The sequence below is a fragment of the Pinus tabuliformis genome, chromosome Q (assembly GCF_031772625.1).
Source record: "Pinus tabuliformis cultivar Carrire ecotype Pingquan chromosome Q, CPIR1, whole genome shotgun sequence".
Taxonomy (NCBI): domain Eukaryota; kingdom Viridiplantae; phylum Streptophyta; class Pinopsida; order Pinales; family Pinaceae; genus Pinus; species Pinus tabuliformis.
In genome coordinates, this window is record NC_142296.1 from 522,530,254 (window position 1) to 522,557,034 (window position 26,781).

Here is a 26,781-nt window from a genome sequence, read left to right on the forward strand (position 1 = left end):
ACCCTTCAATCATACCATAAGCCATATGATCACATATATATCCAAGCCATAATACATAGCTCTGATGCCATACAATTAATCATAATCAATTATTTCTTGAATAATATTATTTGAGAGGTATATCTTTAAGAGAGGTCCCACCTATTAGGCCTTTTAACAAGACACATTATTTAAGGGGAGGATTATTTTAGGCATCACAATGGTTTGTGAATTTTGTTAGTATTGACCATTGTCAACAAATTACAATATTGATTTGACAATTTTTTCCAGTATTTAAAAAAATACTAAAACATTACCAGAATCAAAATATTGATTTCAAAATTTGTAAACTTTTGTAATTGATTTAAATGTATATTTCATTGATAATGAAGTTTCCATAAAGAAGACAAGTAAAATTGGGGAAATTGTTAGGAAATTTTATTAAAGCTTAACCGATAATAATTTATATGGTAGGGATTTTGGTGTAAATCACATTATCAATCATTTGTCAAATAATGTGATTTACGCTGAAACCCCTATCATATGCTTGTCATGGATCACAGAAGCCTCAATTCTACAATAATAATTTGTTAATGAGCAAAAGTAAAACATTTGAAAGATTCGTTGTTGGTGGTCTTTTAACACCATCCAAAAATCGGAAAGAAGAATATGGCAACTCTACAAGAATTTAGAAAAAAAATAATTCACAGGTTTGGAGGACCTTAGACTCTCTTAATAACGTCAAGTTATGTTAATATTGTGTTTTTATTTCCTTATTAGCCTTCTTTGCTCTTGTGCCTCACATAAGTGGTTTGTACAATAGTGGATGCTCTAAATCTACCAGCCCTGGCGCATGCCTTATGATTGTCATAGAAGGGGGACCCCATAGATATGTAATAAAGAGCACGTTGCTTCTTCTATTCGGTACAACCCTAAGAACAACACTTATGCATCTTACATTACTCAACACTGCAAGTAGCAACAATCACCATAATTTATCGAAGCATTTAATCCATCAAACAACAACTTAAATCATTATCATGTACAATTACTTGTATTAATTCTCCCATATTGACTACTAATTAATTGGTTATAGAAGGCACGATAATCCATCTTTCATCCTACAACTAAAAATGAAGACCTTTTACTCGGCCCTGGTAGAGGAGGTTAAGGAGTGTAGATTCTGCCTGAGGAGTCATTCCCATTTTACGAAATGGTTGTGGATAAGGAGGATAATAGTTCATCTGCAATGGTCCGGTTGTTGCATCCCATTCAATATCACACCATTTTGGATCTCTTGTATTTAGCCCCAGGATTCTACTGATTAATGACATAAATGGCATCCTGGTATTCAGGAACTCAACGATAATCTTGCCATGGGTTTATTTCGTTTCAAAAATCTTCTGGGCAACTATTTAGTTTGAAATTTCATTTCAAAAATCTTGCGGGAAACCCTTTAGTTTGAAATCTTGGGTAGGCTAATAACATTTGAAATTTTTGCACAGAGCTAGCGTTGAATGTTATAATGGATTTGTCTTATCGTCCAACACTTGTGATCACATCTGGAGTCAAAGTTGTAAAGCAAACTACCAAAAAAGCTGGAGCAGAGTGCCCGGTAGATTGAGGCACCCTGGAGTTGTCAGACATGACCATGGTCATGTATGTATGGTGGGCATGACATCAAGTACTATCATGGTAATGTTGGGATACCTATTGGTGTATTAAATAACCAATAACACAATATTATTGCTTGTTGGTTTGGAAAATTGAAAATCTAGTTTATTGAATTGACTTGAGTGAGGTAGAGGAGGAGCAAAGAAGGTTAATAAGGAAAATAAATCGCAATATTAATAGAACTTGACGTTATCAAGAGAGTCTAAGGTCCTCCAAATCTATGAATTATTTTTCTTTCTAAATTCTTGTAGAGATGTCATATGAGTCTAAGGTCCTCCAAATCTATGAATTATTTTTCTTTGATGAAAAGATTTCACTGTTACAAATTGAAGTTATTGTAAATCAGAAAACACATCTCATATGATGAAAAGATTTCATTGTTACAAATTGAAGTTATTATATGCATTATAATTTTAATTGCAAATTTAGAAATGTTCCGAAAAAAAATATTAAAATCAAAATTCTGAAATATTCTCAAAATCTATTGTTAATATAAATTAAACGCACGATTAGTCACCTGAAATCTAAAAAAACAAACTACTAACTACTACTCACCTGAAGAGATATTTGATGGGCATATGATACGCAGAGAATGGTATCACCATGTTCATTCTGCAGGAAGAAATATATTATAAAAAAAATTGTATACCGTACGAACCTATACGATCTTATGATTAGACAAAATATAACATGTAATCTAAAAGTATTAAAGATTTAATTAGATTCGAAAGTACCAAAAATTTGTGCACTACTGGAGGATTGATGAAATTTATAAATTCGTCAATATTCATGTCCCGCACGTCAGTAACAGATGCGACGGCAGTAAGAAATAACAGTAAGCAAATAAGACTCCATCGACAATCCAGAGAAGCCATTTCTATGTTGGAAAAAATGAGGCCTGGCACAGCTCTCAAGATTCAAACATCAGGCTTGGAACAGCTCTCGAGCGTACATAAATTTATCTGGAATTGTTTGAGATTGCACAGCAAAACTGGTACCAAAAACTAAATCTTCACACTTAACTATTAAAACACAGCCTTTACCCTTGGGACTAAAACATTGCCCTGGTTACAAATAAACCTCTGTTACAAGCCCATGGCGTAAACTTCTGTTACAAACCCATGGGATACAAAGCTTAATATAAGGAAAAAGGAAGCTTTTAAACCAACCATATCAATATTTTTAAATATATTATTATCTGTCATTAGTGGGCTGTCAAGCAATATAAATCTTTGCATGGTCTTTCTAAAACTCAAGCCTGAACTATGAAAACCAACTAACAAATTTGGAAAAGCCATTGCATTTAAACCAATATGTGGCCAGGCCAGGACAAACTGTAATTTCATTATGGCCTGGATTGTCCAGTTATCTACTGTGATGTCCCATTTTAGTATGTGAATCTAACCCGGGTTTTTCTATGTACGATTGGATTTTATTTGACTTCGAAACGAAGAAAGTGCAGAGTTACGTTCAAACCAATATGTGGTCAGGCCAGGCCAAACTGTAAGTTTCATTCATGGCCTGGATTGTCCAGTTATCTACTGTGACGTCCTGTTTTAGCATGTGAATTTAACCCGGATTTTTCTATGTACGATTGAATTTTATTTGACTTTGAAACGAAGAAAGTGCAGAGTTACGTTCAAACCAATACGTGGCCAGGCCAGGCCAAACTATAATTTTCATTCATGGCCTGGATTGTGCAGTTATCTACTGTGACGTCCTGTTTTAATATGTCAATTTAACCCGGGTTTTTCTATGTTCTGGGAGTTTCAAAACACAGTGTGAAACGACAATGTAAAATTATTAAACCTTTCCAACCCTGGTTGAGACGGCACGACAACTTACCTCTCAACGGTAAATTTGTAAACTCATACCACATGGTAGAAATGATGCTATAGAAATTCGTGGAGTCATACTACATAGTTGATACGGCACGACAACTTACCTTTCAACGGTGTTGAAATCGTAATTTCAACTGCCGCTACAGTTGAATAGTGGCGCGCAGTTAATTCCGGAAACCAGGCAGTTTATTCCCCGCACCACCTTTCACACGGAGTGGTATTCTTCGTGAGGGCTCCGATCACATCCGGCTGTTGACACGTGCCCACAACACGGTTCTAGGGGCTCCCCGGGAATTAATGATAGCCGTCCAATTAAATCAACGGGCCTGCACTATTTGAACTTGCGTGAAGTGAAAGTTTTGTTGACCGCCGTTTTGTCCATAAAACAATTAAATGAAATTAATACAAATATACTTCGGTGGGTAGATATAGGTGAAGTATTTAATTTTATTATTTTTTTTGTTATGTTGCCAGTTGACTATGTAATGTTTTGTTTTTAGTTGTTCTGGAGTATTGTATGTAGTTGCATATGTAATGAAAAGCTCGTGGTAGCAAATGAAAAAAAGGGATTGTTTTTACAGCAGGTTGAGCACATGGAAAACGCAGCAGCGTAAAGGGAATGTAAGTTAATTTTTGTTGGTTGAATGTAATGCAATGAAAAGAGAATACTTAGCAGCGTGAGAGCGAATGAAGAAAATCTTTTTACACACAGCAGTGTGTTGATTTTTATAGCAGAGACAGAGTATTTCTTTTAGTAATGCACAGCAGTGCAAAGTAAGGGAACAGAGCAGTGTATTCTCCAGTGATTGTTGTAATCCCTCTGTGAGAGGCAGAAGTTTGTATCATGCCTTTTATTAATGAATACAAGTTTTATTTGTATGTGGAAAACTCTGTCTGCTCAGAATTTTTTTTTTGCTTCCCTGTGTAAAGATCCTGTGCAAAACAGAGCATTTTCTCTATTCATTTTTGTTTGAAATTTACCAGAAATTTCCAACATGGTATCAGAGCTTGTCAAGGCTCTTTGAAGGTGTCAAAGAAGTTGAAGGAAGGGTTTCTTGCTGCAGCAACTTCTCTAGCAGAGTGAAGACTCAGTCAAAGAATCCAAGGTATTTCACAAGCTAGTTTTTCTTTTTGTTGCTGTTAAAGACAGTCAGTGATTTTTAAATACACAGTCAAGTATTCTGAAGCATAGTTTAGAGTGCAACAATGGCTGGCTCCAGCATTAGCACAAGCACTAGCATGGGTATTTTTAATACCCAGCTCCCATAGTTTAATGGGAAAAACTATGACTATTGGGCAATAACTATGAGAGCCCTGTTTGCTTCTCAAGATTTATGGGAATTAGTTGAAGACGGTTTTGAAGAACCAGCAGATGAAAATGAGTTTAATAGGTTAACTCAGGCAGGGAAAGATCTATTGAAGAGCAATAAGAAGAAGGATTCCAAAGCTCTCGTATTTTTGTATCAAGAAGTGCATGAGAGTGCGTTTCCAAGAATAGCAGCAGCCAAGACATCCAAAGAAGCATGGTAAACTTTTAAGACAACCTATCAAGACATGGAGAAAGTGAAGACAACAAAACTACAGTTGCTGAGGAGAAATTGTGAGAATCTATGCATGAAGGAGTCAAACAATATTGACTCATTCTTCACACAGGTGATTGGTCTGGTCACACAGATAAGGTCTCATGGAGAGATTCTTGAAGAAAGGAGGATTGTGGAGAAACTGTTGAGGGTCCTACCCTCAAAGTTCAATGTGATTGTCACCACCATAGAAGAGACAAAGAATCTCACAAACTTCACAATTGATGAACTACATGCATCACTGATAACACATGAGCAGAGATTGAGTAGAAATGAAAACTCATTTCTAGAGCATGCCTTCAAGACCCAGATGTCCTTTGGAAGAGGAAGAGGTCAAGGCAGAGGAAACAAGAGAGGAAGAGGTCAAGGTAGAGGAAACAAGAGAGGAAGAGGCAGAAGCCAAAATAGAGGTGGAAGAAATAGTCCAGCAAATGCTCAAGGAAGAGGCAGCAATCCAAATCAGAACCAAGGCCAAGGCAGCAGCCGGCAAAGTGGACAACATCATGCTCAAGGACAAAGGTATGAAAAATCCAATGTCTAATGTTACTACTGTAAAAAATATGGGCATTATGCAAATGAATGTAGGAAGAAGCAGCATGATATGAGTAATAGAACTAGTGCAAATTTCACTAGTGAAAATATCAGCCAAAATAATTTGTTTTTAGCTTGTAACATGGTTGAAGAAAAGAGTGATGATGTATGGTTTCTAGACTTCGGTTGCAGCAACCATATGACAGGAAACATAGCCCTGTTTTCTATGCTAGATTAGAGTGTGAAGTCACAAGTCACACTAGGGACTGATAATAAAGTTTCTGTTATGGGAAAATGAGAAGTAAAAGTCTTAACAAAGAAAGGTGAAAAGAAAACCATATCAGATGTTTATTATGTTCCTGGAATGAAGTGTAACCTCTTAAGTATTGGACAACTTGTTCAAAAGGGTTATGATGTTTTCTTTGTGAATGATGTATGCACTATCATGGATAGAGCACCCAGCAAAAAATGTATTTCTGAAGTGAAGATGACAAGGAACAGGATGTTCCCTCTCAGAATGAAGACAGATTTAAAAAATAAAGAAGTAATTGCAGCAGTGACTCAAGAGGCTTTCCAAAGCGAACCAAAGGATGAAAATTGGTTGTGGCACTTGAGATTTGGACATCTCAACTTTGGAGGTCTTAATTTGTTGAGTAGAAAAGGAATGGTAAGAGGATTACCATTGATAGAGAAACCAGACAGCCTTTGTGAAGGTTGCATCTTGGGGAAACAACACAGAGAAAGTTTTCCATCAGGGAAAAGCATAAAGGCAAAAGCACCCTTAGAAATTGTTCACTCAGATTTATGTGGACCGATGCAAACTCCATCACTTGCAGGCAGCCACTACATATTAACATTCATTGATGATTTTACAAGAAAAACTTGGGTTTACTTCTTGAAGAACAAAAGTGAAGTGTTTGAAAGATTTTGCAATTTCAAGGCACTTGTGGAAAACCAAAGCGGGCTGCATATAAAAGTTCTAGAGAACTAATAGAGGAAATGAGTATATCTCCAAGGAATTTCTACGTTTTTGTAGAGAAAATGGAATTCATAAGAAATTTACAGCTAGGTACACCCCACAGCAAAATGAAGTTGCTGAAAGGAAGAATAGGACAATCACAGACATGGCGAGGAGTATGTTAAAAGCAAAGCATTTGCCAAATGACTATTGGGCTGAAGCTGTACATTGTGCAGCGTACATTTTGAATAGATGCCCTACAAAAGCAGTGATGAACAAAGTGCCGGAAGAAGCATGGAGTGGGACAAAGCAAGGAGTCACCCACATGAAAGTTTTTGGATGTGTGGCTTATGCACACATTCCAGATCAGCTAAGGAAGAAGTTGGACAACAAAGGGGAGAAATGTATTTTCATTGGATACAGTGAGGAATCCAAAGCTTACAAGTTGTATAACCCATCCACCAAGAAGTTTTTTGTGAGTAGAGATGTTCAGTTCATTGAGGAGGAAGCTTGGGATGGAAGCATAGAGAAAACAATAAATGTTAAAAGCTCTTTGTCACATGATGAAGATGATGAGGAGATGGCTGAAATACATCCCCAAACAGCAGCACCAACACAAGGAAAGCAAGGGACACCCTTGAGGAGAAATGAAAGTGCTTCTCCAAGCACACCACAAGGAGGAAATTCAAGTGCTTCTTCAAGCACTTGCACACCAAATGAAAGAGGTAAGAAGTTCAGAAATTTAAGTGACATTTATGAACAAGAGGCAACAAATGAAGGTATGAACTCTTTGTTTGCTTTATATTGTCATGTTGATGACCCTATTCATTTCGAAGATGCAATTAAGGATAGGAAATGGATAGAAGCTATGGATGAGGAGATCAATGCCATAGAAAGAAACAAGACATGGGATTTAGTTGAACTACCAAAAGGAAAAGAAGTCATTGGAGTTAAATGGGTTTACAAGACCAAGAGTAATGCTGAAGACAAAATAGAAAGACACGAGGCAAGACTTGTTGTCAAAGGATATAAGCAGCAGTATGGGAGAGACTATGAGGAAACTTTTGCACCGGTTGCTAGAATAGAAACCGTGAGAGCAGTGTTGTCCATAGCAGCACAAAACAAGTGGAAAGTTTACCAAATGGATGTGAAGTCAGCATTCCTAAATGGAGTGTTAATGGAAGAGGTTTACATTGAACAACCTCTAGGCTATCAAAAGAAAGGCCAAGAGCACAAAGTATGCAGATTGAAGAAATATCTTTATGGGCTGAAGCAAACGCCAAGAGCATGGTACAGTAGGATAGATTCCTATCTACTGGAAAATGAATTTCCAAAGTGTGAGGGAGAACCCACCCTCTACATCAAAGAAAATGATGGTAAAATTCTAATTGTTGTGTTATATGTTGATGATGTTATTTTCACAGGTAATGATGACTACCTTATTGAAAATTTCAAAACAGTCATGAAAGAAGAATTTGAAATGACTGACATGGGTTTGCTGAGATACTTCTTAGGAATAGAAGTAGATCAAAATGAAAATGGGATTTTTATCTCACAGGCGAAATATGTTAATGAAGTGTTGAAAATATTTAACATGCAGGACAACAAGGCAGCAATCACTCCCATAGTGATGGGATTAAAACTCAGCAAAGAGGACAGCAACAAGGATTTTGATCCTAGTTTGTACAAGAGCATAGTTGGCAACCTCATGTATTTGACTGCAACTAGGCCGGATATAATGTATGCTGTTAGTTTAATTTCTAGATTCATGGAGAGGCCAAAAGAAGCACATTGGCAGGCAGCAAAAATAATTCTGAGGTATGTTAAAGGTACTAAAAGATTTGGGATTTTATATACGACTTTAGAATGTTCAGATTTAATTGGATACACTGATAGTGATTGGCTTGGAAGTGTAGATGATTGGAAAAGCACATCCGGTTATGTTTTCACATGGGTTCAGGAGCTATTTCATGGGCTTCTAAAAAATAGCCTATTGTAGCATTGTCTACAGCAGAGGCAAAATATGTGGCAGCTACAGCAACAGCATGTCAAGCAGTTTGGATGAGAAGGATGTTAAGAAGTTTATGCCAAGAGCAAGTAAAAGGAACTATGATTTTTTGTGACAATAGTTCAACTATTGCATTATCCAAGAATTCAGTGTTTCATAAGAGAACGAAACACATTGACACAAAGTTTCACTACATCAGGGAATTGGTAAACAATGGAGAAATTGTTTTACAACATTGCAAAACTCAGGAGTAGGTTGCAGACATTCTGACCAAACCATTGGACCAGAAAAGTTTTGAATTTTTGAGGAAATCTCTGGGTATGACTGATAACCCAGCAGTTGAAATTAAAGGGGAGTGTTGAAATTGTAATTTCAACTGCCGCTACAGTTGAACAGTGGCGCGCAGTTAATTCCGGAAACCAGGCAGTTTATTCCCCGCACCACCTTTCACGCGGAGTGGTATTCTTCGCGAGGGCTCCGATCACATCCAGCTGCTGACACGTGCCCACAGCACTGTTCCAAAACCACTCATTCCCCGGAACGTAAAGTTCGATTAAAAGGGGCTCTCGGGGAATTAATGATAGCCGTCCGATTAAATCAACGGGCCTGCACTATTTGAACTTGCGTGAAGTGAAAGTTTTGTTGACCGCCGGTTTTGTCCATAAAACAATTAAATGAAATTAATGCAAATGTGCTTCGGTGGGTAGATATAAGTGAAGTATTTAATTTTATTATTTTTTTTGTTATGTTGCCCGTTGACTATGTAATGTTTTATTTTTAGTTGCTCTGGAGTATTGTATGTAGTTGCATATGTAATGAAAAGCTCGCGGTAGCGAATGAAAAAAAAGGGATTGTTTTTACAGCAGGTTGGGCACATGGAAAACGCAACAGCGTAAAGGGAATGTAAGTTAATTTTTGTTGGTTGAATGTAATGTAATGAAAAGAGAATACTTAGCAGCGTGAGAGCGAATGAAGAAAATCTTTTTACACACAGTAGTGTGTTGATTTTTATAGCAGAGACAGAGTATTTCTTTTAGTAATGCACAGCAGTGCAAAGTAAGGGAACAGAGCAGTGTATTCTCCAGTGATTGTTGTAATCCCTCTGTGAGAGGAAGAAGTTTGTATCAGGCATTTTATTAATGAATAAAAGTTTAATTTGTATGTGGAAAACTCTGTCTGCTCAGAATTTTTTTTTTGCTTCCCTGTGTAAAGATCCTGTGCAAAACAGAGCATTTTCTCTATTCATTTTTGTTTGAAATTACCAGAAATTTCCAGCAAATGGGAAATTTGAAAGGGAAATTTGTGAAGTCATACCACAGGGTTGAAATAATGCTATAGAAATTTGTGGAGTCATACTACATAGTTGAGACGGCATGACAACTTACCTCTCAACCGTAAAGTTAAAAGGGAAATTTGTAAAGTCATACCACATGGTTGAAATGATGTTATAGAAAATTAGCTTGGTATTTTAGAATGTGAACATACTCAATTCAGATTACACAGATCACAAGCGCATGCAAAATAGAAATAAAGGAATGATAAAAGATTAGATTTTATCTGAAAGATTTTATTCTCCTACTATATATAGGTAGACTTTGGAACTACAATTTGTGCAATAGTATCAAATTCCAGAAATGCAGATTTGTTACATTCCTTCTCTTTCTTCGTGTGTTATCAGAATGCTTCTCCTCGCCCCTTATATTATTCTTTCTCAATCCTTTTGTGTTTTCCATAGTCAGCCATTTCTCTAATCCTCGCCATCCTCCTCTCACCAATGCGTCCGATCAACACGCTCTACTTGCGTTCAAGTCTGCCATCACATATGATCCGTACCAATTATTAGCTTCTACGTAGAAACCAAATGTTTCATTCTGTGAGTGGACGGGTATCATATGCAGCAGGCGCAGACATAGAGTTGTTTCCCTGAATGTTTCAAGCATGGGATTACAAGGTATAGTCTCTCCCCTTCTCGCCAATCTCTCATTTCTTAGAGTACTTAGCCTAAAGAATAATAGTTTCCATGGTCATAATCCCTATCAATTGGGAACCCTCTTTCGCTTAAAGATGCGTCGCTTGTCTCTGATCAACTCCATGTTCCCATTCTGCCCACTCTGGGTAGGTGCCGCAGTTTTCAGAACTTGACTCTCTCCTTTAACAATCTCACGGGAAACATTCCCCCAGAACTATGTGTTCTCCCTGTTAGAGTCGGTCCTTACAGCACTCCGTCAGAGATCTTTTCGCTTTTGCATATCATTTTTAGGTGTCTCACTTGTTCCACTTCGTTGCATTCCGCTAGGGGCATGCCATTGACTGACGAGGGGGTCTGGTTGTCTTGTGTTCCCTCATGTTTGTCCCTGCAGGGTTAGTCAAAATTTTCTCCAAAAGTTACAAGTACATGGTCATTGCATTCATCATCATACATGATTAGTTTTGTTAAAAAGGGTCTTTAGTCCTAGAGTATAGGGTTTTGAGTCCCATGCATACACATACTAAAAGCCCGCAGGCCATGAGGTTGGTTTCAAAAGTTTTTCACTTAATATGTTTCCTCATAAAGCATTTTAAAACATTTTTAGTCCAAAACTCTGTTTTGGACCTAAAAATTGTTGATGTAAATAATTATATTTGTTTTATCTCAAAGGTTTTCAGAGCAAGCCTCTGATCTTCTCCAAAGCCTAAATGCCAGATCCCTGCATAAATCAACAACAATGATCAGTCCAAAACTCAGAAAAGCAAAAAAAAATAAAAATCAAAAAGCAGTGTTATATTAAAAGACCAAAAGTGAAAAGTGCCAAACCTTACAAAGTGGGTTTTTGAAATCAATTTAAATCAAATGAGATATTTTGTTTACTTATAAAAGGGAAAACAAGTCTATTTGTTCACCAATTATCAAAGCAAGAGCGTGTTCAAGTGTTGGAAGGCGAAAGACCGTGTTTACAAACCCGTGGACAGTGTTACAGGTGTGCGCTGCGCATAGGAAGTGCGTGCTGCGCGTTGGGCAGTGCGCTGCGCATTGGGCGCTTTGAGCCAGTGCAAAATTACACAGGCACTGCGCATAGGAGCGTGCGCTGCACACTGGGGTGGCGCGCTGCGCGTTGAATCTCAGCCACAGGAAAAACTTGTCTATGCTTCCAGATCTTGTCTAAACGCCTCCAAAGCTGCAAGTAGGTGTTCTATAACTGATTCAATCAATTTGATAGTGTTTATAGTGTGTTTGAAGAGAGGATGTGATGTGTTGGGTGTAAGAAATCAAATGAAACCCTAAGCCCCTAGCAAAATATTTTTTAACGGTATTAAAAGACATATGGGTAAGTGGTGAAGATTTTTCTGCCCTTCCTTGATGAAACATAGCTCCATGCCCATGTGAAAGCTTTGAGCCAACAACACTTCATACCCTTGTCCATTTGTCAAATTGTCCTTGTGACTGTTTCATGCCCAAATACACCAAAGCAAAATGTCCATTATGGAAGAGCCTCTCAGGGAAGAGCCTCTCAGGGAAGAGCCTATTTCTTTGGTTCAATTGTAGGCTTGCCCGCTTGCAATGGATTGTTTTCGCCATCAGTCATGCTATCACTATTGTGAGCTAATCTCACAAATTCAGTTTCATCGTGAATTAGCTCGTGTGTTCATTCTACATTTACATGATGGCCATGTAAACCTCGTCGGGGTTGATTTCATTTTGTCACCAGAGATTATTGCAGAGGCCACTGGGATACCAAATGTTGGAGAGAAATGGAATAAACGTCAGCAATTAGAGAAATATTACTATCAGCCATATATTAAGCCCGCGTATATAAGACATTTGAGTGCAGTTTTTCCTTTCAGATTCCTGAGGGATGAGTATGCACCATTGATGAAACTCATCATACGATATTTCAGTTGCGAGGGCAGATTCTCACGTCTATATGCGTACCATGTTCGTTTGTTGATGCATTTCACAAGGGTACGTATGATGAACATTCCATTTGTCATGTGTCGCAACATAGAGAGGATGGTACCGTTAGTACAAAGGAAGAGCCCAGCACATCAGCATAAGAGCATCTATCATTATGCATTGATTAAAATCATAGTGATGCATCAGTTGGCACAGCAGGGCATTACTTGGGAAGATTTCATCTCCCGTGATTACTTTGCAGCATTACAGCCACCTCCTGAGATAGTTCATGATGAGGGAGCACCTTCACACCAGCCAGGCATTCCCAAGACTAAGCATATAAGTGCTCCTCCATATGTGACATACCAGCGAGGCCACAGGGCCTTATTTGCATCTACATGATGAGTACTATCTCCACATGGGGTGGAAGGGGTCTCGTTGACTTCATCAGCATGGCGAGTATTATCTCCACATGGTATGGAAGGGGTCTCGCCTTCTTCTTCAGTACAGGTATAGGTTCAGGACAGAGGAAAGGAGCCAATTTACGAGGAGGGCCATTCAGGTGGTCATGATATTGATGTTGCATTGAGTGATGTGGAAAAGACCGAAATTGATAGATTGAATGAGAAGTTGCTGAAGGCAGAGTGTCAGATCAAATATTTGGAGCAGCGCAATAAACAGTTAGAGGATGAGCACACACTTATAGAGCTGCAACGAATCCGTGAAGACCGTAGGTTGGCCCGTAAAAGACCGGGTGATTTGACACCTGTTGCGCGGCAATTTGTGCTTGAGAAGGTCAACCGAAATTTGGAGGGGTTGTTGGCGAAGGCCAATAGAGACAAAGACTTGCTTCGTCACATGAAGAATCATTACTGGGCCCGCATGCATGTTTGCAAAGCGAAAATGAAGATCCTTAAGAGGTGATTGAGCAAGGCACTAAAACGGCAGAAAAAGCCCGATCCACTCCAAATTTTGGCTGAGGCTTCATTGGCGGGGCACAAGACATGATAGAGGGTCATTACTCCAAATTTGGGCAAATTTGGAGAAATTTTTGTCATTTTTGAAAATTTTGTCCTAAAAACAGGCTTTTTGGCTCAATGCGCAGCGCGCTACCCATAAGATTGGGAGGTCCAAATCACAAATGGTTTGCATTTTTGGATTTGTCATGATGAAAAATACCTGCTCAGCTATTTCCAAGGCATTTCATCAAGGTTTGGGTCCCCAAAGGGTCAAAAAACATGCAAAAAATGACCTCATTGCCACTTGTTGGACACACAGGAAGCAGTCTTGGGAAAATGAACTTTTGGAGGGGCAAATGGACACCAAATGGGAAAATTCCACTTGGGTTGGAAAGTAGACATCCAGGGCTTTCCAACAAGCCAACCTGAGCTCAATTTGGATGCCGGAAAGTGCCTCAAAATCAGCCTGAAAGGTGCGTTGCGCGTAGAGATCAGGGCGCTGCGCATTGAGGATTTTGGCCAATTTTTCACCTTCCAGCTCAGGAATTCGGCCAGTTTTCACCAGTTTTACTCCTTGATGTAATTTTTGACCCACCATGATGTAAATTGATGTATGTAAGGTAACATGGCACTTATCTACCTTCTTCTAGATGATTCATTCACAAATTAGCAAATAATTAATGTAATGAATCAGTTTCCTTCTTTTTAGAAGCAGGTTGTTTTGGTCACCTAGATTCCTGCTCCATGTTTAGAATTTGTTGAAACCACTCTCAGAAGGAGGAGCTCGACCCCTAGAGGTTAGGGAATGAGGTTAGCTTGGTCTATATATGTAAATTTTCATTCAGTAACACAGGTTGGACTCTTGGGAAGATTTTGGACATTATTGTACATATTTTTCATATTTTGGCTAAGGAAAGATCAGAGATTTTGCAGCACCTGTTGGGATCCTTGTGGCTTTGTGTGTTGATGGTGTGCTTCTTTCTGTAATTTGTAAGTTGTTAAATGTGTATCATCCTCCTTCTTTCATCTTCTGCAATTGAACAAATGAAGTGTTAAGGTAGAATCCATAGATTATTATGCTCTGCCTTTAAAGTTTGTTTGATTTTCCATGTTTTCGTCAGTTTGAAGAGGATCCATATTCTCTTTTTCCCTCTTCAACTCCTTGTCATTCTGATCCATCCATTCACCTGATTAAAAGGCATCAAAACTATTGCCTACCTCGCCCCAACTCGATCTCTGCAAAAAACTGACCTCAATCCCCGCACCCAAAATTGGTTTTCCCATTTCTCCAACAAAAAACTCAAAAATCTAAAACAAACCTTCCTATCTCTTTACTAGCCTAAAATCAGTATTAATTTTGAGTCATCTCAGCCATTTTGAAAACCTTTTGCCGAGATAGACCCGGAGAGAGCCCTCTCCTGTCCTTGTAGGGCTAGCTACGAGGCTGAGCGTGGTTTGATGTGGCCTCGAGTTTTGCCTTCCTCAGCTTGAGGCAGAGTCGAGTGCTAACATAGTGGCGACCATACTGGGGAAGATGGTTTGCTATTGATGTGACATTCGACTTGAAGATTGTCTTGCCCCAATGCATGAAATCAAGTTGCAGATTTGATGCTGATGGTGGACAACAATCAGACATAAGAAGGCTGAAACATTCACCTGGCGACTCCAACTCGATCCAGACATTCCAGTGCTCGCTGATCCATTTATGCAATGGTAAACCCTGCACTGTGTGAAGCTGCAAAAGAAGTAAGAAATCAGTTAGCAGATTCTGAAATTAATGAAGAATTTTTCAGTGCCTTGCTTCAATGTTTGAAATCTCCAAAGTTCCCTCTTGAAGCTAAAACTAGTGTTTGTGAGTTAGTTGTTGAAAGAATTGAGAAGGAGATTCAATGTTTAGATGAGCAGATCCAGTCATATGATTTCCAAGACCCTAAAAAGTTCTTGGAAATCCTTCCTCCTTCGAAACAAGAAATAATAGAATTGCCTACAGATGTTTGCATTGACAGGGTGCAGCTGGAGGTATGTATTGCGGAGTTGGGGCAACCAACAGAGTCTGGCTTCCGCGATCCAATGGCAACATACATGGAAATTTTTTTCAGTTTGATTGATAGATCAGGCTGTTTTCTACGTGACCAGGATCATTACATGCATGAAGGGCTGCCAGCAATTACATCTATGTCCTGGTGGAAGCACTCTCAAGCAGCATTCTTCTCAGGTTTACTTGAATGGTTAATCTGGCATTTCAGTATTACCTGATCTACTATTTTTACAACAAAGTAGGGTAGATTTTGTAAATAAATAAGCAGCCAAAGGGCAGCATTTTGTTCCAGTTTTAGTTAGAAGTTTGCCGAGTCAGTTTTTCAATCATTTCAGTCAAGTTTCAATCCATAAATGAGTCGGAAATCTTGTGTTGGTTGTTGAAATAATGACTCCATCGCCCAATGGACGGAAGCACTGGTCTGCTCTCCCAGAGATCTGTTGTTCTTGGCATCTCCAAGGAGCCACCATCCCCATTGGAGCCAATGTTAGAGTCGGTCCTTATAGCCCTCCGTCAGAGATCTTTTCGCTTTTGCATATCATTTTTAGGTGTCTCGCTTGTTCCACTTCGTTGCATTCCGCTAGGGGCATGCCATTGACTGACGAGGGGGTCTGGTTGTCTTGTGTTCCCTCATGTTTGTCCCTGCAGGGTTAGTCAAAATTTTCTCTAAAAGTTACAAGTACATGGTCATTGCATTCATCATCATACATGATTAGTTTTGTTAAAAAGGGTCTTTAGTCCTAGAGTATAGGGTTTTGAGTCCCATGCATACACATACTAAAAACCCGCAGGCCATGAGGTTGGTTTCAAAAGTTTTTCACTTAATATGTTTCCTCATAAAGCATTTTAAAACATTTTTAGTCCAAAACTCTGTTTTGGACCTAAAAATTGTTGATGTAAATAATTATATTTGTTTTATCTCAAAGGTTTTCAGAGCAAGCCTCTGATCTTCTCCAAAGCCTAAATGCCAGATCCCTACATAAATCAACAACAATGATCAGTCCAAAACTTAGAAAAGCAAAAACAAATAAAAATCAAAAAGCAGTGTTATATTAAAAGACCAAAAGTGAAAATTGCCAAACCTTACAAAGTGGGTTTTTGAAATCAATTTAAATCAAATGAAATATTTTGTTTACTTATAAAAGGGAAAACAAGTCTATTTGTTCACGAATTATCAAAGCAAGAGCATGTTCAAGTGTTGGAAGGCGAAAGACCGTGTTTACAAACCCGTGGACAGTGTTACAGGTGTGCGCTGCGCATAGGAAGTGTGCGTTGCGCGTTGGGCAGTGCGCTGTGCATTGGGCGCTTTGAGCCAGTGCAAAATTACATAGGCGCTGCGCATAGGAGCGTGCACTGCGCACTGGGGTGGCGCGCTGCGCGTTGAATCTCAGCCACAGGAAAAACTTGTCTATGCGCCCAGATCGTGTCTAAACGCCTCCAAAGCTGCAAGTAGGTGTTCTATAACTGATTCAATCAATTTGATAGTGTTTATAGTGTGTTTGAAGAGAGGAGGTGATGTGTTGGGTGTAAGAAATCAAATGAAACCCTAAGCCCCTAGCAAAATCTTTTTTAAGGGTATTAAAAGACATATGGGTAAGTGGTGAAGATTTTTCTGCCCTTCCTTGATGAAACATAGCTCCATGCCCATGTGAAAGCTTTGAGCCAACAACACTTCATACCCTTGTCCATTTGTCAAACTGTCCTTGTGACTGTTTCATGCCCAAATACACCAAAGCAGAATGTCCATTATGGCATAAGTCTTATGATGTTTCGGTTGGCTTTTTTTGAGTATGTATTGAAATTGTAATCTCACCATACCTACAACATACATATTGCAGACATTGTGTTTTTAAAAGCCATGTCAGACACAGATTCAGAGTATGAGCAGCAGTATGACAGTGATTCTACAGCAGAGGGTAATGTGCCACGAAGGTCTCGCAGAGGTGGCAAAGGTGGTAAGCCTCTCAGGGAAGAGCCTATTTCTTTGGTTCAATTGCAGGCTTGCCCGCTTGCAATGGATTGTTTTCGTCGTCAGTCATGCTATCACTATTGTGAGCTAATCTCACAAATTCAGTTTCATCGTGAATTAGCTCGTGTGTTCATTCTACATTTACATGATGGCCATGTAAACCTCGCCGGGGTTGATTTCATTTTGTCACCAGAGATTATTGCAGAGGCCACTAGGATACCAAATGTTGGAGAGCAATGGAATAAACGTCAGCAGTTAGAGAAATCTTACTATCAGCCATATATTAAGCCCACGTATATAAGACATTTGAGTGTAGTTTTTCCTTTCAGATTCTTGAGGGATGAGTATGCACCATTGATGAAACTCATCATACGATATTTCAGTTGCGAGAGCAGATTCTCACGTCTATATGCGTACCATGTTCGTTTGTTGATGCATTTCACAAGGGTACGTATGATGAACATTTCGTTTTTCATGTGTCGCAACGTAGAGAGGATGGTACCGTTAGTACAAAGGAAGAGCCCAGCACATCAACATAAGAGCATCTATCATTATGCATTGATTAAAATCATAGTGATGCATCAGTTGGCACAGCAGGGCATTACTTGGGAAGATTTCATCTCCCGTGATTACTTTGCAACATTACAGCCACCTCCCGAGATAGTTCATGATGAGGGAGCACCTTCACACCAGCCAGGCATTCCCGAGACTGAGCATATAAGTGCTCCTCCATATGTGACATACCAGCGAGGCCACAGGGCCTTATTTGCATCTACACGATGAGTACTATCTCCACATGGGGTGGAAGGGGTCTCGTTGACTTCATCAGCACAGCGAGTATTATCTCCACATGGTATGGAAGGGGTCTCGCCTTCTTCTTCAGTACAGGTACAGGTTCAGGACAGAGGAAAGGAGCCAATTTACGAGGAGGGCCATTCAGGTGGTCATGATATTGATGTTGCATTGAGTGATGTGGAAAAGACCGAAATTGATAGATTGAATTAGAAGTTGCTGAAGGCAGAGTGTCAGATCAAATATTTGGAGCAGCGCAATAAACAGTTAGAGGACGAGCACACACTTATAGAGCTGCAACGAATCCGGGTGATTTGACACCTGTTGCGCGGCAATTTGTGCTTGAGAAGGTCAACTGACATTTGGAGGGGTTGTTGGCGAAAGCCAATACAGACAAAGACTTGCTTCGTCACATGAAGAATCATTATTGGGCCCGCATGCATGTTTGCAAAGCGAAAATGAAGATCCTTAAGAGGCGATTGAGCAAGGCACTAAAACGGCAGAAAAAGCCCGATCCACTCCAAATTTTGGCCGAGGCTTCATTGGCGGGGCACAATACATGATAGAGGGTCATTACTCCGAATTTGGGAAAATTTGGAGAAATTTTTGTCATTTTTGAAAATTTTGTCCTAAAAACAGGTTTTTTGGCTCAACGCGCAGCGCGCTACCCATAAGATTGGGAGGTCCAAATCACAAATGGTTTGCATTTTTGGATTTGTCATGATGAAATATACCTGCTCAGCTATTTCCAAGGCATTTCATCAAGGTTTGGGTCCCCAAAGGGTCAAAAAACATGCAAAAAATGACCTCACTGCCCCTTGTTGGACACACAGGAAGCAGTCTTGGGAAAATGAACTTTTGGAGGGGAAAATGGACACCAAATGGGAAAATTCCACTTGGGTTGGAAAGTAGACATCCAGGGCTTTCCAACAAGCCAACCTGAGCTCCATTTGGATGCTAAAAAGTGCCTCAAAATCAGCCTAAAAGGTGCGTTTCACGTAGAGATCAGGGCGCTGCGCATTGAGGATTTTGGCCAATTTTTCACCTTCCAGCTCAGGAATTCGACCAGTTTTACTCCTTGATGTAATTTTTGACCCACCATGATGTAAATTGATGTATGTAAGGTAACATGGCACTTATCTACCTTCTTCTAGATTATTCATTCACAAATTAGCAAATAATTAATGTAATGAATCAGTTTCCTTCTTTTTAGAAGCAGGTTGTTTTGGTCACCTAGATTCCTGCTTCATGTTTAGAATTTGTTGAAACCACTCTCAGAAGGAGGAGCTCGACCCCTAGAGGTTAGGAAATGAGGTTAGATTGGTCTATATATGTAAATTTTCATTCAGTAACATAGGTTGGACTCTTGGGAAGATTTTGGACATTATTGTACATATTTTTAATATTTTGGCTAAGGAAAGATTAGAGATTTTGCAGCACCTGTTGGGATCCTTGTGGCTTTGTGTGTTGATGGTGTGCTTATTTCTGTAATTTGTAAGTTGTTAAATGTGTATCATCCTCCTTCTTTCATCTTCTGCAACTGAACAAATGAAGTGTTAAGGTAGAATCCATAGATTATTATGCTCTACCTTTAAAGTTTGTTTGATTTTCCATGTTTTCATCAGTTTGAAGAGGATCCATATTCTCTTTTGCCCTCTTCAACTCCTTTTCATTCTGATCCATCCATTCACCTGATTAAAAGGCATCAAAACTATTGCCTACCTCGCCCCAACTCGATCTCTGCAAAAATCTGACCTCAATCCCCGCACCCAAAATTGGTTTTCCCATTTCTCCAGCAAAAAACTCAAAAATCTAAAACAAACCTTCCTATCGCTTTACTAGCCTAAAATCAGTATTAATTTTGAGTCATCTCAGCCATTTTGAAAACCTTTTGCCAAGATAGACCCGGAGAGAGCCCTCTCATGTCCTCGTATGTCTAGCTACGAGGCTGAGCGTGGTTTGATGTGGCCTCGAGTTTTTCCTTCCTCAGCCTGAGGTAGAGGCGAGTGCTAACACTCCCCAAGCTAGTATTCATGAACTTGGTAGTTAACAATTTGATGGGAACAATCCCGTACTGCTTGGGAAACATATCCTCTTTGCAGTACTTAGAATTGCAGTACAATGACCTTCACGGCAGTGTTCCTTCCAAATTGGGTTTGCTAAGCCATCTTAGATTTCTTGAACTGGGATCTAACCGTCTCACGGGATGCATTCCATCTTCGTTGTCTAACCACACCAATATTGAAGAATTGTCTTTATCCTATAACAATCTCACAGGAAACATTCCCCCAGAACTATTTGTTCTTCCCAAGTTAATAACCATGTACTTGGCAGTTAACAATTTGATGGGAACAATCCCGGACTGCTTGGGAAACATATCCTCTTTGCAGGACATATCTTTCACGGAGAACAACCTTCACGGCAGTGTTCCTTCCGAATTGGGTTTGCTAAGCCAGCTTAGATTTCTTGAACTAGGATCTAAGCATCTCACGGGACACATTCCATCTTCGTTGTCTAACTACACCAATATTGAAGAATTGACTCTGTCCTATAACAATCTCACGGGAAACATTCCCCCAGAACTGTGTTCTCCCCAAGCTAATAACCATGTACTTGGGAGTCAACAATTTGATGGGAATAATCCCCCACTTCTTGGGAAACATATCCTCTTTGCAGGACATATCTTTGGGGGAGAACAACCTTCATGGCAGTGTTCCTTCTGAATTGGGTTTTCTAAGCCAGCTTAGATTTCTTGAACTGGGACCTAACAATCTCACAGGAAACATTCCCTCAAAACTATGTGTTCTCCCCAAGTTAATAACCATGTTGTAGTAACAATTTGATGGGAACAATCCTCGACTGCTTGGAAAACATATCCTCTTTGCAGTACTTAGAATTCGTTAGCAACAACCTTCACGGCAGTGTTCCTTCCGAATTGGGTATGCTAAGCCAGCTTAGCACTCTTAATCTGGGATTTAACCATCTCACGGGACGCATTCCATCTTTGTTGTCTAACTACACCAATACTGAAGCATTGGATTTAACTCTTAACCAGTTAGTTTGCCACATTCTGTCGAAGTTCTGTAGCAAGAAGACCACTCAGTTTAAGGAACTCTATCTATCTTTTAATCAGCTGAGTGGCAGCATTCCTTCTTCCCTCTTCAACTGCGCGAAGTTTCAACACTTTGACTTGTCAAGTAACCAGCTCAATGGAATAGTGCCCCTGGAGTTGGGTAAATTGACAGATCTTCAGACGCTTTACTTAGGTGGCAATCACCTGATTAGCGGCAGCACCACCACCAGATGCCCCATTCTAACTTCTCTTACCAACTGTTCCAATCTACGAGGTTTAGACTTATCATTGAATAATCTCATGGGACAATTTCCATTTTCTATTGGCCACCTCTCTACAAAACTCAACTTCTTAAACTTGAGTTTCAATGAATTCGTAGGAGGAATACCTGCACAAATTGGAAACCTAACTAATTTAACATTTCTTAGTTTAGAAGGTAATTCTTTTACAAGGTTAATCCCTTCTTTACTTAATATGCTTCAAAAGTTGGAGAGGTTATATATGGATTTCAATCATTTACAAGGAAACATTCCTATGGAAATTGGGCAGCTAGAAAGCTTAGGGCTCTTATCTCTCTATAGAAATAATATCTCTAGAAGAATCCCTGATGTTATGGCTAACCTCCAGCAACTAAGATATTTAGATCTTAACCATAACCAATTATCAGGAAATATACCTACAAATTTAGGGAAATGTGTGAACTTACTACTGCTATATTTATCATACAACAAGCTTAGTGGTCACATACCTCCAGAGGTTGCAAGCCTTACAAATTTAGCTTTCTATTTCAACTTGTCAAACAATTTATTACATGGCTATGTACCTTTAGAACTAGGAAAGTTCAATAAGCTTCAAGCTATAGATATTTCTGCAAATCAATTAACTGGCTACATTCCAAGTGCACTTGGAAGTTGCCAAGAAGGAGAATATCTGAATCTTTCTTGCAATGCACTTGAAGGTCCAATTCCACTATCCCTAAACAAACTTCTAAGCCTTCATGACCTAGATCTCTCATCCAACAATTTGTCAGGTGGAATACCCATATCACTAGAAAATCTCACAATGCTCCATCACTTGAATTTTTCTTTTAACAAGTTGTTAGGAGAAGTCCCTAAAGAGGGAGTTTTCAAAAAGATTGGTGCCACAACATTTATGGGAAATCTTGGTCTATGTGGACCTTGGATAAATCTACCACCATGCTATGCTCATAAACATGAAAGTGTTCTAAATCTAAAAAGAGTTATCACACTTGTTTTTGTTGTAGCATTTTTCGTATTGTGTTTGTTTCTTGAAATCTTGTGGAGATGAAATTGCAAGAGACATATTCAGAGAGAGAGTGATCCATCATTAAATGTGGGGCATGGAAGAATCTCCTATGCAGAACTTGTCATCGCAACAAATGAATTTTGTGATGCCAACTTGTTAGGAGTTGGTAGTTTTGGCAAAGTGTACAAAGGGGTTTTGAATGATGGTAGAATGGTCGCTGTCAAGATTCTCAATCTACAAAATGAAGGGGCTCAAAAGAGTTTTGATAGAGAGTGCAAATTTTTGGGTAAAGTTAGACACCGAAATTTGATTCGGGTCCTAACATGTTATTCAAATCTCCAAATTAAAGCTTTGATATTTCCATTAATGCCAAATGGAAGCCTAGAAAAGTGGTTATATCCTGATGATGGAGAACAAAGTGGTTTGAATTTGATTCAAAGGCTGAATATAGCAATAGACATTGCCCAAGGCATGACATATCTCCATCACCATTGTTTTATACAAGTGATTCACTGTGATTTGAAACCCAACAACGTGTTGTTGGGTGAAGATATGACTGCATATTTAATAGACTTTGACATTGCTATTATATGTTTTCCAAATAATGAAGGTGGAGCTCTCACTTCCACAAATGCACTCAAAGGATCTACAGGGTACATTCCTCCAGGTATTATTTAAACTATATTCCATCTTAAACAATGTTATGATTTTCTTACGTTTACTTAACATTTTGAATTAAAAAATTTAAGATGAGGATCTATGAATGCAGAATATGGAGTGGGAGGGCAAGTTACAACAAAAGGTGATGTTTATAGCTATGGAATAGTGCTATTGGAAATTCTCACTAGAAAGAATCCCACCCACCACATGTTTGTGGAAGGAATGAATTTGCAAAAATGGGTGGGTAGTAGTTTTCCAAACCGAGTACAAGAAGTGGTGGACATGGGTTTATTGAGGAGCACTAATAGATGTAATGAAGAAGATAAAGATATCAATTGTATCAATTCACCCATAAATGTGGGCTTGCTTTACACAAATGAATCTCCTCAAGGACGGCCTACTATGATGGGCATTCTAGACACACTGCAAAACATCAGAGATGCATTTTTGAGCACTACTTCCATTCCCAAATTCCAACCAAATCTAACACATTTGTTGGGTAGTACAAGTACTACTGTGAACAACATTTTTGAAGGCCAAAATTCTTCCTCGTCTTAGTCTATTGTAACAAAGTGGTAGTTACGTAACTAAACTATGAAGTAATTTGAGCCTTATTTCCCTTTCCTTGTTTGTACATAAATATTTGTTGTTGATTGTATGGAAATGTGAACAATAAAGTTAGATCCATTGTCAATGGTGTTTTGGAAATGTCTTTATGATTATAACATTTCTTATTCTATCTTTAAAAATAATTATATTCAATGTACTTTACATTTATAATTGAATGCATCACAATCTTCTAGTATTAAATACATAAGGATTTTTGTATTTCTTTCCAATGACTATAGAAATATTTTTTAATTCTAGAAATTATTGAAGAAAATATCATTCTAATTGATGAATATAACTATGGTTGTTCAATTTTTTTATATAACTCTTTACAATTAGGGCTGGAAAAGCCTATCATAACCAACATAAAATTGATGCTACTAGTGAATTTAAAGAAAAGTCAATTGACACACTTTACTATAAGAGCTTTAGCTTTAGGTAGTCATAGTTCACAAATTCTATCATGCCCTATCTTTAGAACATTATTGTTATTACAAATACAAGGAAAACATATAACTTTTATATCTTTCAATAAATTAGTAAATTTCATTTCCTTTTAAGACTAATGCATAAACAAAAAATTTGTTCTATATTTCAAGTTTTTACTATCTGCAAAGTTATATTACAATTTCTATTATAGAGTGTTTTTTTATACATGGACTCAACCTAACATGAATTACCTATGCATGAAACGAAAGAGTGCTTTCTTCTCTGCTTGTCAATGAGAGAATACATTCTATTGCAACACTTACTTATGCATCAAATCCATACCATACTTTCATACCTCAAATATTTCCTACTTATAATGTGAATCTCTAATGCATTAATTATCTTTGTGTGCATGACTTCATTTTTAAAGTAAACTACCGGAACTATCATTGAAACTATTTTGTAGAAATATTTTAAAGAGTACCTTAAATCTATCGGAACTATCATTGAAACTTTTGTAGAAATATTCTAAAGAGTCCAAGTAAAGGATAATATATCATTTTAGCATATAGCTAATAGCATACTTTATATCTATTATTGAAACTGTTTTGTAGAAATATTCTAAAGAGTCCGAGTGAAGGATGATATATCATTTTAGCATATAGCTAATAGCATACTTTATATCATCTAAAATAGATAAGGAAATTGAAAACATAAAAGAAGTTTATGAGTTTCCAATCTTATCCATGATTGACCAGAGTTTTAGCATTTAAAAGTTGATACAATTATTTTTCCATTAGATTTCCAGTATTTTAAATTGACTATTTCGTGAATGGTCTTGATGTTTGTTGTATTCTTAGTATTTTAAATTGAGTATTTTCATGAATTATCTTGATGTTTAATAGATCTAAGATTAAGATATATTTAGGTTTGTTAGTATTTTGGAGTGAATAATATTGGTAAATAAATTTGAATGCAAGTGATCAAAATGAAATCTTACTAAAATATCAATGTTTCTTTGCCAGTACCATGTTTTTGATTAAAAAAAAAATGGATTGGGTACCTTTTCAAAGACCTTTGTCATGTCCTTTGGTTAAAGAACATGTCCACATGTAAAAGTTTGAGAGACTAATCACAAGCACAAGTTTGAAAGCTCTAATTTGATTATATTATCATCAAACTAGAATTGTTATGATTAACAAAATCATAGGCACATCATACCTTATTGAAGAGGTTGTGTATCTTGCAACATACACTAGTAATAGAGTATAATAGAGTAAAAGTTTGGGTGTTATTATCAAGTTGTGAAGCATGTATTAAAGAGTTATGTAGCGGCAAATTGACCAGTACATATTAAACACTCCTTCCTTTTCCAACAATCTATTTTGATCATAGAGATACTATGATTCATAACTATATTAGTTTTAATTGGAGAATCCTGAATTATGAGAGCCATTATCAATATTAGATGTTAGAGTAGCGGAATTTATATTTTTAAAATTGTCATTGATATTGAATGTTAGAGTAGTGGTAACTTTCTTTTTAGAATTTATTTTGCTCCTAGAGATACTCTGATTAACATGATTGGAGAAACCTAAATTATCAAAATTGTGATCAATATTGGATGTTAGAGTAGTGGAAGTTCTATTTTTAAAATTGTCATCGATATTGGATGTTAGAGTAGTGATAGCTCCATTTTTAGAATGTTGTATAGATTCTATGTGAATTTCGTGTTGTGTGGATATTCTTCAATGAAACCAAGCACTCCCTTACCCAACATCACATGATATGGTGGAAACTATTCCATTTGGATATTTTATGGTGGCAACTATTCCATTGGGAGATTTTGCATAAAGAACGTTTCTGTGAAGCAAATGGCCTTTGTGGAAGATCATAAATGGTAAGGAGGTGTGGTCCTATTAACATGGCTTTGGAAATCTTTGAGACGTGCTGATGATGCACAGTATAAATTCAAATCTATTGTGAGTTATCATATCATTCCTCATTCAGGAATTGGAAAATTTAACATGCTATATAAATCACAATATAGTATTCGTATAAGACCTTAAATAAATCGAGTGTCCTCTAGCTGACTCATATTAGAAGTTTTTTTCGCACTCCCACTGTATATTTATGTTATGCTTTTTAAATCCCGTTAATCAACATTGTGATTCTTTATTGCACTTTTAGAGGTTAACAATATTATATTTTTTTTATCTACTTTTGAAAACAATTGTACGCGTTGAAACCTATTGATTAGGAGACTGGTTAATTATATAACACACATTGAAGACTTTGCAACCAACTTCTTCTTGTTGATAATGTGGATCCGAAGGAATTGGGCGCTCTGACATAAATTTAAATAGAGATCCAAAGGATTTAGTTGTTTTGACGAGAACTTTAAATTGGAGAAGAATCCTACCAAACTAAATGACAAGAAATTTAGCAGGAACATAAAAGCATGGGGGAGAAGTCAGCATTCTATAGCTAAATGTTGCATGTTTTTGAGAATATCCTACGAGGAGCATCTTTTTGACTGACAAG